General features: G+C 39.8%; 2 pseudogenes; one reads left to right on the top strand and one right to left on the bottom strand.

Moving 5' to 3' along the window:
• Positions 1–863: 863 nt before the first annotated feature.
• On the bottom strand, positions 864–4,796 carry LOC143690459 (B box and SPRY domain-containing protein pseudogene; annotated as a pseudogene).
• Positions 4,797–5,905: 1,109 nt separating this feature from the next.
• Positions 5,906–12,924, top strand: part of LOC143690460 (aldo-keto reductase family 1 member C1-like) — a 32,783-nt pseudogene continuing 25,764 nt past the window's right edge.

Below are 12,924 nucleotides of genomic sequence, written 5' to 3' on the forward strand. Positions count from 1 at the left end.
ACAAAGATTTATCAGTTACACCAGAGATGCAGCGAAGGGCATCTCGGGACAACTACAAGCTACTAGTCAGATGACATGGGAAAATAGGACAGTCCTAAATATGATGCTAACTCAAAAGGGAAGTGTTTGTGTTATGATTGGAAATAGTTGTTATACATTCATCCCCAATATTACAGCCCCAGATGGAACTATCACAAAAGCTTCTCAAGGCTTAACAGCCTTATCTGAAGAATTGGCAAAGAGCATTAGTAGCACCTTCACAGAATGGTTAGAAAGTTAGTTCAGAAAATGGAAAGGGTGGCACTGTCCATTTTACTTATTTAATCATTATAACTAGGATACTAACAGTAATGAGGTCTTGCATCATCCCATGTGCCCAGGGGCTAACTGAAAAATTTACTAAGACTGCCCTAACCAAGCAAATGCCTGTTCAATACAAATAGAACAATTTGTACTTACTTAAAGAAGAAGATCCCTATGATGAGAAATGTGAAAAAGCTCCTAGCAAGTTTGAAAAAGAACTAAAATACTGTATTAGTTAGGATTCTGTAGAGAAACAGAATCAACAGGGAACTTTCACAAATATAAAATTTATAAAAGTGTCTCACGTGACCGCGGGAACTCAGAGTCCAAAATCCACTGGGCAGGCTCTGAAGCTGAAGATTCCGATGGAAGGTCTGTATGAACCCTATAGGAGAGGCTTGCCAACCGAACCAGGAAGACAGCCTGTCTCTTCTGAATCCTCCTTTAAAGGATTTCAGTGATCAGATTAAGCATCACTCATTGAAGAAGACACCCCCCTTAGGAGAAACAGGGAAGAGATCTGCATGTAAGATTTATGGAATAAATGTTAATGCCTTCTGTCACTCAGCGTACAGGCCACCACATTTTGGTTGTGTGCCCATTCTTTCAAGATTGTCAAAATTATTTTCTTTTCCACAATTGGGTGAACGTTTACTCTCTTTCAGGTATGGCCTTATTTCCAACAAAGACTGAAAGAAATAAGATTAGAAGTAGTGTTTGGAGTTCAAATTAGATTGTTTAAATATTAAAGTAAACGATACATTTTCAAACAAAAAGAAGGACACACACATGGGGGAAAAGGATAGTGGGTAGAAAACAGGATCTAAGAAGGTGCTGGGGACCGGGGCCAGGCTCCTCTGTGGGCAAGGGTCAGCAGATGGTGGAAATGGTCTGGACGCTACAGCAAAGATTGGGAAGAGGGGCCCCAGGAATGGAGCATGGTGTGTGTGCAGCATGGTGCCTAAGGCTGGGTCATAAAACAGCAGCTCTTGTGCCTGCAAGTCCAAGCAACACACCCAGCCAGGCCAGGCAATGCAGCAGCCCCAGGGGCTCGTGCTGCTCATCATGCAAGAACGGCAAGTCCTGGTCGTAGGAGAGAAGACCCAGGAGAAGGCATTGTGGCCCAGATGGGAACCATGGCCAGAGCCCTTGTGGGACAGCTGTCTTAAAGCCACACCCACCTTATAGGCAAAGCTATTCTGGATGTTCACTATCCAGGCATGCAGCCTGGCTTGGAAGTAGGTAGTAGCCAGGGTACTAGAGCAGTAACAAAAGCACACTAGGCCATCTGCACAGGCTTTGGGCTTCTTGCCACTGAAGGTCAAAGTCCTTCGATCATCTGACACTTGCAGGATGGAGCTGACAATCCTTTTGTCAATATGCATGCCCTCCATGCCTGTGAAGGACCCAAGAACCACAAACTGGGTCAGGAGTGCACCTCCAAGTGCACCTCTCACTGAAGTTTAACTTCTCTAACTCATGGGGATCCAAAATGCCTTTGCATCCTTGGTCCTCTCAGAAATCTCCTGCTCCTTCTGAAGGAGCTGGAGGTCAACCAGCTATGTGAGCATGTCCCACAGGCTGGAGTGGATAGTGTCAAGCTTCTGCAGTGCCCCAGTCCAGTGTACCCCTGGGGCAGGATACTCCAGTTGGCCTGCTCTTCTTCCCCATGCACTTGTTCCAGCAACCACTGGTCCTCACTCTCACACAGACTCCTCACCAGACCCAGCAGCTGGCTGACCAGCTCCCATGCTGCTCTGGCCATGCTCATGGCTCTCTGGTTCTTCCCTGGCAGGACCTTGCAGGACCTCAGCTATGTACATGCTGACGCCAGGACTCTGTACGTGCAGCCTCTCACACTGGTCCACAAACTTGTTCTGCAGCTCTTCCCCTTACTCCTCTGTCAGGCGGATGCAGTGCTCATGGCAACAGCTGCCCAGCCCCATGCACACAATGCAGACTAGCCGCTGCTCTGTGCATCAGAACCAGTGCAGAGACTGGCCCTCCATCAGTCCAAATGTTTCATTCTTGAGAGACTGGCACCTGCTCTTTTACATATTCTGGAAATTCAGTGCTTTCCTTTTGGATGGATTCCTGAAAAAAAAAAAAAAAGGAGGTGGGTATTGTTAAAGCTCTTTTTGTCTTTCTCTATCTGTACTATGAAATTGATTTTCCTAAACATTTCCCATACCTAATGGCAGGATGTTTCAGATGACATCAAATACTAATACAACTGTTAATTGTGTGCAAGTAATTGGTGAAGTACATTTTGGTGAGTTCGATTTCCTTTCTGGTTAAGTATTTTCATCAATAATTTTCTAGTTAGCATAGGGATCATCATTTTGGAACTTGAACAAGCATAAATATATTCATAATGTAAAGAAGGCCCAGAAAAGCTAACCAAAAGTGGTTTAAGCTTTGATACTATTTGGTTGACAGTGTAAGAGCTCAAAAGTATTTTATTTCAACACCAGTGAATATTTGACTCAATCTTAAATAGGAGATGGTGGGTATTTAGGGAACATCTGAAGTTGGGTTTGGGGTGAATAGGAGGGCAGGATCGCCAGTCCATAGGTATTGAAGTGCCAACATTGGGAGACAAATGTGTAGAAAACTCTCTCTTCTTCACACGCTACTGTGGAATTAGCAGCTTTGTCAACATCAGGCTTTTCAAGGTCAGTAGTTCCTGGGGATTTGTGGAGAGATGGGCATGGCCTCTGTGAATTGTTGGAAAATGAAAAGAGGGTCCTCTGAGGGAAATGTGTGCTGCTGCAGCAGGCCCATGATGTGTCACTGCTGTATGTCTGGGTGTGAGGAGCCCATGTTCTGTCACCCCCAGGCTGCTTCCCCATTGGCCTTCAGCCCTTTTCTCAAGGACAGATGTGGACAGTTCCTGCTGTGTGTCCTCTTGTGACCCAGGGTTGTTCTGCACAGGACAAGAGTTTATAACATCATCAAAATGGTCCAAGGATACTCCCACTCAAAGCAGTCCTAGAAGGATAGTTCTCTGCTCCACCCTGCATTATTTTTTGACAGCTGATTCAAGCATTATTGTACTTTCTTGGAAGTGTTGTGTATCCCCCAAAAAACAATGTCCTTTTATCCTGATTCAATAATGAAGGGTGGAAAGCTTTTGATTCAATTACTACCATGGAGATATAATCCACTCAATTGTGGGTGTGACATTTTGATTAGATGGAGATGTGACTTCACCTATTTTGTATAGGTCTTGATTAGTTTATTGGAATCCTTAAAAGAGCCAACACAGGGAAGCATTTATGAGAAAGTTTAGACACAGACATTTGGAGATGCAGAAGAAAATGTCAGAAGGACCCACAGAATCTATCAGAGCTATCTGAAACCAGAAGGTGGGAGAAGAGCCTGGCAGACATTGCCATGTGCCTCTCCATGAGATGCTAAGCTAAAAGGTGAAACAAAGAGTTTTTGCCGTGCTGCAACTAAGCCAGGACCCACAGATGCTTAGAGAGGAAACCACAGACATCAGAAGCTAGAAGCAACAGAACCAACAACAAGGACCAACAGACACCAGTCACCTGCTTTCCCCTGTGACAGACACCGGCCTTTCCTTATTCATCAAGGTATATTTCTCTGGATGCCTTAGTTTTGATATTTTTGTGGCCTTAGAACTGTAAACATATAACTTCATAAAGTTAAAAAGCGATTTTAAAAATCCCTTTTCTTAATGCTGTGTGGTGGGGTCACATTTCATTATTTTTCCACGTGAGTATCCTGTCATTGCTGCACCAATTGTTGAATTTTTGTGTGTTTGTTTTGCTTGTTTGGGTTTTTTGGGAAGTTCATGGACCAGAAATCAAACCAGGTCTCCCTCATGGCAGGTGAGAATTCTACCACTGGACTACCCTTGGACACCCTTATTCCCTCTTAAAAACTCTTCCATTTCTGGTATATTGCATTCTGTCAGCACTTAGAAAAACCAAAAAAAATAATGATCTAAACATGATATAGAGTGGTAAAGCCAACTTTTTTTATTAAAAAAATGTTGCTTAGTCATGATGAACACAGAAATTCTATGCCATGTTAAACTGCTAAAATCACACTCCAGGTTGCCAGGTTCTCAACTTTGTTACAATTTCCTTGGATGAAGCTCTGGAAAAGAGGGTTTTATTTTTTAAATCAATGGGTCAGTGAAGCTTTCTCCTAGCACTCCAGAGGCTGCTGCCAGCTTTCCAGGATGCCTGATTGCACTGAGAGTGAGGCTGCTGGTCAGAGTTCTCCAGGTGTACTCATGATTATAATGCTTGTTTTATGGGGCGTTTGCATCTGGCAGGGAAACCAGAAAACGTAAAGGTACGCTAATGCACAGACAGTCTTGGAAGAGGCAAACATTACTATGACAGTGGCATTAGGAAGTCATACAGACTTTACAGATATATTTAAATAATTGCCAGACAATAAGTACTTAATGCCCAGGCTCCTCAGCCATTCCACTCACTTCTGCCAGCTGCATACATCGGGACAAGAGGAGAGGTTCAGTAAGAGCTACTGATTAAAGAGAGTGGACAGAAATTTATTCACATATATTTGAGCATGTTATGAGCAAGAAACAAACTTTTTCCTCATGCAAGTATATTTATTATATAATATTTACCTTTATATATATATAAATATATATATTAGAAATTTTTTATAAATATGTATAAAATATATATATATATATATTTTAAGTTAGAAGTCTTCTCAGAGCCTGAAGTTCAGAGTATATTGGGATCCTGAAAGGGAGGTTTGGAGAATACTAAACTACATCTCATTTTTCTCCTGAAAATATATCAGTTAAATCTAACACCAAGACCTCCAGGAAACAAACTTACTCGTAGGGACAAGTAAGGCTACAGTGGGTATTCACTTGGCAACAGAACTTTAACCTCATCTGGCCAACAAATCCATTCCAGGCAAGATTTACCATATCATAGTTATTTAGCAAAAAGTCGTTCATTGCACCTATCCAGTTGTCCTTGGTCATTTTATCAGCTTGTTCTGGATGCCAATTGTTTCCTTCACATCCTCTCCACCCTGATGAATAGAAAGGGGTTCCCATTCTAGAATTATAGTATGCCAAGTGCATGACAGCCAACACTGGACAGTTGAGATGGGCAGTGGTTTATCTGTTGCATATACTCTCAGCCTCAGGAACAGGGCACTGCATCAAGTAAGGTCACATGGAGATTGCACTTGGGAACAGACTAGACTAGCAGTGGCTATGGGAAAAGGCTTTGTGGTAACAGAAAGGTTAAGTGAATCCTGGCTCCCTTGTGAGAATGGGATTGGTTTCTTTGAATAAATCCACGAATTAGCAGGAACCTGATTCCTTTATCACTTAGAATAATAAACTTCACAATAATTTTTGATAAGAATAGAAAAACAAGTGAAATGGTTTCAAGTTTATTCATACTCCATGGAATGTCCTTTAAACATGGCCTCTCCTACCAAGTTATTTTTGAAAAACTGAGCAGTGCAGTTGGGTGTAACCTTTGCACTTAAAGAATTGCCTTAGTGTTGTTCAGTGTTCTGCTGAAGGAAAGGTTAAGAAAATCATCTCTACTTACTCTATGGGGGAGAGGCAATGGATAGCAAACCTCATTGTCTGCAGCTAAATGATGGTTACTTCATTCCTATTCTGGAATTTGGAACTGATGCACCTGAACAGGTAAGAGTAAAGGACTTGGGGTCAAGGGTGGAAATGAAAATAGCCCTAGGGTGGCTGGATGTCCATCTAGGCTGTCACAAAACTAAGTGTCTGTGTGTCAATGGGAGATGCACTTGTTCTTGGTTTCACCAGGCTAGAAACATTGCAATGATAAAGTTAGAATGAGGACAGTCTTCAGTCAGTGCAATGGGGTCACATAATGTGGTCACCTAGGGATTATCCAGGGCTTGGCTTTTCCTCCTGTTTTTATTTGTTTAGAGGAAATGACCCGCAGTAGGAAAGGCGCCTACTGTCAGTTGCCTGCTTTGAGACTGATTGCAATGAGGAGCTTCTCCGTGCATTTCTGTAATTCAAGAATCTTTCCTCCCACCAAGTACCCACAGGTTAGAGAAGTCTGTGTGGTGAAGAGCCCTGGTCTTGAAGGAGTGTGTAAACAGCTTTTGCATGTGTAGCCCACCTAACACCTAGCAGAAAATAGGGCACACAGACTGAATTTCATGAGATGTCAACCATCCTTTTGTTGATAACAGTGGTTGGCTGTGTCTATAGTGTCTTAACAAACAATGATGCTTATGATGATTATCTGCTTTCTTTAAGCAGAACTGGAAAATTTTTAAGTACTGGGCACTGTGAGCCTCTCTGAGCAGCCCCCTCACAAAATCCTGGTCATTGAGACTGTAGCAAGCTTCCCTGGTAGACAATTATTCCCTTGTATTGTCAAAGTTTGATACCAGAAGAATCAAGCATATCCAATGTGCCTCCATGGAAGAGAACTCAGACTCCTGTGCCTTATGCACATTTTATCCCCATTTCTTATTTTGGTTTGAGGACTCGGACTCCCGTGTCTTGTGCACATTTTATTCCCATTTCCTTATTTTAGTTTGTATCCTTTCACAGTAATAAATCATTGCTATAACAACTACTATTTTCATGGCCCTGTAAGAACTTCTAGTGAATCACTGAACATGAAGGTTGTCTTAGGGACTTTCATTGCATTGAACTCCTTTCCATTTTTCTGAGACAGAAGGTGTTCCTGGGACAATTTTCAAATTAAATATAGGAAAGTTCCAGACAAGCTGGGACAAATTGTCTACCCTATATGGAGAAATAATACAAGATATGAGGGAATGATTGATTCCCATGATGGCTTTTACTGAGTCATGACTATCTGTCATTCTAATGGATCTCCAATTTCTGCCTTTTTTGGTAATCAAGGTTCCTAAGAGTGAAGCAGAGGTGGCCACCAAGATAGCTATTGATGCTGAATATTGCCATTTGATGCTGCTTATATGTACGAAAATGAAGAGGAGTTTGGACAGGCCATCCGAAGCAAGATTGCAGGTGGCACAGTGAAAAGACATATTCTATACTTCAAAGGTGTGGGTGTGTGTAAAAGCTGTGTATAGGTTTGTCTGAACACATTTCTTAAATGTCATTGTGTGTGGAAATGGAATGATATGAATGGTGGAGTAGCTATTTTCTGAATAGTTATTTTTGCAAAACTTTTATTCACAGACATATTATGGGTTTCCAATCATTGCTCTGTGAACATTTTGTTACTCTACTCTAATGCATTATCACTTTAATGTTTTGAGCATCAATGAAATTGGCATGAATTATAGCACCAGACAGTACTATAATCACATTTTGGCCTTCCCTACCATCGTTGTAACTTGGTCAATTTACTTAACATTCCGAATCTCAGTTCTCTACTCTTTCAACAAAAGAGAGCAATGTAAGACAGCTCTTTGAATATTACAAAACACATCGGTAATATTTATTGAACTGTCTCAGCACATATCACCGTCTAAAGCTAATTTTCCCTTTAAGTCATGTGTGGAAAAGGAATACTAAATATTCATCCCACAAGTCTTTAAGAGGATGGATGGAAAGAGATAAATTACCAGGACATTACTGTAAACTCTGTAGAGTACTATTCAGATGATGGACTTCAGTATTAATTGGTAGTGATTTTTACCTCTTAAGTCATAACCTTCCATTATTCTGTAGATGTACTGAGAATGTACCCTAAAAATAACACAGCTTGTATAAATATGTCATATGAATAGGGAACACAAGATAAAAGGAAAATTTTTTTTCCTGAAATTAACAAGTGCTTACATGGTAGAAAATGGTTTAAGTATTTCTTAAAGTAACCAGTCTAGGAGTTAAGATTCAAGTCTTTGAAAAGTACATGTAGAAAATATTTTTGACTGATATCTTAATGAAACTGTCCCAGCATGGCTACTTTTCAGTGTTCTTCACACATTATGTATGAAAGATTTTTCAAACCTTTGTTTTGATTTGGCAAAGTTTCTATCTCTTTTATGATTCTTTGTTCATTTTCTAATTTTCAAAATTTTCTGTATCATTTTTATGATTCTGAGATTCAAAAATTTAAGGATATTAACAAAGTAATATGATTCTGAATAAAACCTAAACATTAGTTCTATTCTTTTGGATTAGAGTTGGAGTTCATCGATAACCTAAATTCAGCTTAAATTCTATTATAATGGCAGATAAATTTCAGTTTTAAATTTGCTAAAATAGTGACATTCCATCTCTTATCTGTTTCTGAGCCTCATTCACAAACTCAACTACAGTATTAATGCAACATATCTTTTTTTTTTTTTGACCTCTATAGCTTTGAGTCACTCTCTTCAGACCAGAGTTGGTGCAACCAGCCTTGGAAAGATCACTGAAAAAACTTCAGCTGGACTATGTTGACCTCTACATTATTCATTTCTCATCAGCTCTGAAGGTTAGTAATATGCACAATCATACTAATTTCATTTCCTCTAACAGCAATGACCTTCATCTTGCATGGACAGCTGAATTATGCTTTTTGCAGGAGGATACTGGAATTATGAAACTGGAGAGGAATCCTAAATAAAAATTCATGCCTCTCTTTTTATTGAATAAGAGTTTCATCTCTAATTCCCTACTTCATGTCTCCAAACAAGTAGAGTTCAAAGACTGCCTCAAAATCTTGAGGAGATAACTCTGGCTTGGTCCAAGGCACAGGCCTGGTTATGGCTCCCAAGTCTATTGGGGAAGTTTACTGATGAGGTTGCTGAAGCTGTAGTGAGCCATGAAACTGACTCATATTGGTCCACAAGACAATTTCCTCATGTCTTCGGGCTGAAAGTAGGTTGTTGCTTCTCTCTCTGAGTGGGTCTAAAACCAGCTACCTCCACAAGGACCTGCAGTCCCTTGCTCTTACTGTTTGCACTACTCCAGCCAGTTCTTAGCCACTATAATGACTGTATTGTGTAGGACACATGAATAAAAGTAGCAGAAATCTCATCAAGCTAGGATATACAAAATAAGAATATGTTTGATTAAGCAAATGGGGAGTCCACGGTAATACTAGTTTTATGGATTCAAAGTTCTGTTCAGAAATGTTTCTCCAACTCTTATCTCTGCATTCCTCCAGGTCAGCTTTACTTTTGTTCCAGCATTTTTCCAATGGTGACTTATCTGCCTTTGGGACATGATCAAACTTTGAAAGATTAATATGCAAAAACATTTCTACCTCTTCCAACATCCATATTCACCCTGAAATGAATTTAGATAGACCATGCTTGTTTTGCATCTTCAACCCTTAGTTTTCATCTGTTCAAGGGATGAAGAAATGTGAATGTCAACCTCAGGCAAATTTATAATGCGCTTTTGGTAGAAATGAAGGCTACATAATGGACCCTATCTTCAGATAAAATAGAGGTATTTCCAAAATAAGGGGCACAGTAAAGTAGCATAAGTTCACTATGAGTTTCCATTTAGGATCTTGAGCAAATACTTTACTGAACATATAGTAGATTTAACAGGTGTGGGACACCTGTTTCTGAAGACATTCCATACATAAAATACATTGTAAAAATTAGTATTTTGAAGTTTCACTAACCTCATAGAGTCACATTTTCCCAGGCCTAGATGTGCCTGGGAGCAAGGCATTAATCTCTGAGTGCCCTCTAATGACTGCTTTTTTTCCAGCCCAGGGAGGATTATTTTCCTAAAGATGAATATGGAAACTGCATATTTGACAAAGTGGATCTCTATGGCACCTGGGAGGTGAGAGCTTTCTTCAGAGGTGTGAGCTCAAACATGAAAGACAAGAAAGAAGCTCTTCTAGATTGCTAAATGTATTGAAATGCAATATATGAGAAATGGGCTGGCTTTTAACAATGAGGATATACTAATCTACAAGGTTACAGTTCAGAGGCCCTAAAAATTTACTAATTCAGGCCTCTAAAATATGATACCTGGACTCCTCTGTCAGATGGTAAGACATGGGGTCTCACCCTTCTCTTCTGGGATTGTTGCTTTCAACTTCTTGCTGTCATGACTTTACCTCTGAGCCTCCTCAGCTTCTGTCTTTTTCTTTGTCTTCTGCATCTTTGTCTCTGTGTCTTTCTTTGAATTTCATTCTTCTTATAAATCTGCAAAAAGACTATCTAGGACTTAATTAGGTCAAGTCTCAACTGAAATAATCTAATCAAAAGGTCCCACCCACAATAGGTTTATACCCACAGTAATGCATATGCTTTAAGACATGATCTTTTGTGGTCCATCAAGCTTCCAAACCATCCCATGAGCATATGACTCACACTTTCACCAGTGAAAAATCTGACTGTCCCTAAATAGCCTTCACCTGCAGTGCTCTCTAATTTATAATCAGGTATTAGAGAAAAGATTCCAAAGTTCTCTTGAAGCTCTAACAATGTACTTTTCTTTAATAGAAGTGTCCTGTTCACACAGGGTATCCTTTCTTCACAAAAGAAGCTGACACCACCCCATGGATATTGAGTTCTGGCATAAGCAGACAAACCTTCTCTTGCATGAAGGAAAAAGGAAATTTACTCTCAGTTCTAGAAGGTAATTTGATTTAGAATTATGGTCATATTATCACTTTTGTCAATCATGTGTTCCGAGGACTAGTGAGTGAGTGGCACACATAGAAATTCAGGAAACTTATAGGAATTTGGAATACAATGTACAATTTGACTTCCAGCCAAAATCCCTTGTGGAAATAAAAGTGAGACATGGAAATTTTGTGTCCTCTCTAAAATTGTGACTAAATGAAATTTTGACTAAATGAAGCAGTCTTTCTTTCTTTACTAAATGTGATTCTTGGGAATTTCTTTTACCTAAAGTAGGTAGAAAGTTCAACTCTGGAATAAAATTTTATTGATAGATTTAATAAAAAAAAAAAAGTAAAGCCCTGTTAACTCAAAGACTGTGAATGTCCTACAGTTCTTCTATTGTCTCATCTCTCTCTTTAAATTACTCATTGTTCTGGCCAGCTCTTTTGTCCCGACCCTTATTATGGTATTCTTTCTGCCAAACTGGTATATGTTTTTCTGTTTCTTAACCTACTCCTTTATGTAATCCAACAGCAGGCATTCTGATGACTTTGCTATCCTCTTTCTATCATACATAGACTTGGAATTGTAATGTTCATCATTTAATTAATTATTTTAAAAATAGTACATCTAAGTCAAAGGATACAGAAAAAAACAAGTAAAGGGATAAGCCTAAATTTATCAGAAGGTGATCATCATGTGGAGAACATTAAAGTAAGGTAAGAAGGATGGGATCTGTCATGGGAGAGGTAACTGGGGGATTTGCAATTTTATCAATATCAAAGTGAGATCCTTGTATAGATGGAGACCTTTGAGCCGAGATATGAGATGAACTGTGAGTACAGGGGACAGCTGTGGGAATCCTATCTTAGGAGATGGAACAGCAAGTTCAAAGGCCTTTAGTTGGCCAAGTGCTTTCTGACCAAAGAAATCAAGAACAGGCCTAGGACTAGAAGTAGAAAGAGTATTATGAAGCCAGAGTACAAATGATTGGCAAGATACTGGAGGGCTTGTTAGAAAAGAGAGTGAATGTCCAGTATGACTTTGGTAGTCATTAGAGACTTTTGATCTGGTTTGCGTTTTAATTGGACCATCGTATATTTGCACTAAAACAGCAAGCACTAGCAATATGAGGCTGTTTACATTTACATAAATTATACATCATTTAATATGAAAAAGGTCAGTACTTCAGTCACAACTATCAATGGGGAAATACTCACCTTCATCTTGTGGTGCCCATATAGACAGGGTTAACTATTTCCATCTTCAGAGAAAGTTCTATAGAAAAGCACTGTATCTAAATGCTATGGAGTACAGTATAAAAAGGAAGAATAGAAGCTGTAAGGCCACTTGAAATAAAGAAGCATAATGATGGTATTATAGCATAGGTGCATTGAAAGTGGAGAGAAGCAGCTGGATTATGGACCACTTCTGAAGGCAAAGATGACAGGGATTTCTCCTGGAATTGACAGGGAATTTGAGACAGTGAGAAGGACTGATGAACTCTGAGTTCTTTGAACTGAGTAAATGGGAGGGTGACACTGGCATTCATTTAGAAGGTGAGAACTGCAAGAGAAAGTGGTTAGAGGAAAAGATAAGTTCTGTTTTGGACTAGTTTGGTATGAGAGCCTTATACAGACATCCCACTATTCATGTTAAGTGGCAGAAGAATCTAAAAAACTATAAATATTGAGGCTTTGTTTAGGTCTAAGTGGAGATATGAACTTGGGAGTCTTCAGAAAGAAGATTGTATTTAAACCATGAATCTGGATCTGTTCATTTGTGAGTGAGAGAACATACAGCAGTGATGAGATCTGAAGCCTGAACCAACCTAGAAGCTTCCAATATTAGAATTGACAAAGATGAAACCCTAGGCAAAATGGCAGCATAGTGAAGTGTGGAGTTTAGTTCATCCTCCAGATAAGATAGTAAATACCCAGGAGCAGTACAGAACAACTGCTGGGGCACCATCAGTGGCTGTACACACAGTGTACACCAGTCTGGACCAAGCAGAATAGCTGAGATCTCACATAGAACTATAAGTCCCCAAAGCAAGGGAGGCCAGAGGCCTTC

The sequence above is a fragment of the Tamandua tetradactyla genome, chromosome 7 (genome assembly GCF_023851605.1).
Source record: "Tamandua tetradactyla isolate mTamTet1 chromosome 7, mTamTet1.pri, whole genome shotgun sequence".
Classification (NCBI taxonomy): domain Eukaryota; kingdom Metazoa; phylum Chordata; class Mammalia; order Pilosa; family Myrmecophagidae; genus Tamandua; species Tamandua tetradactyla.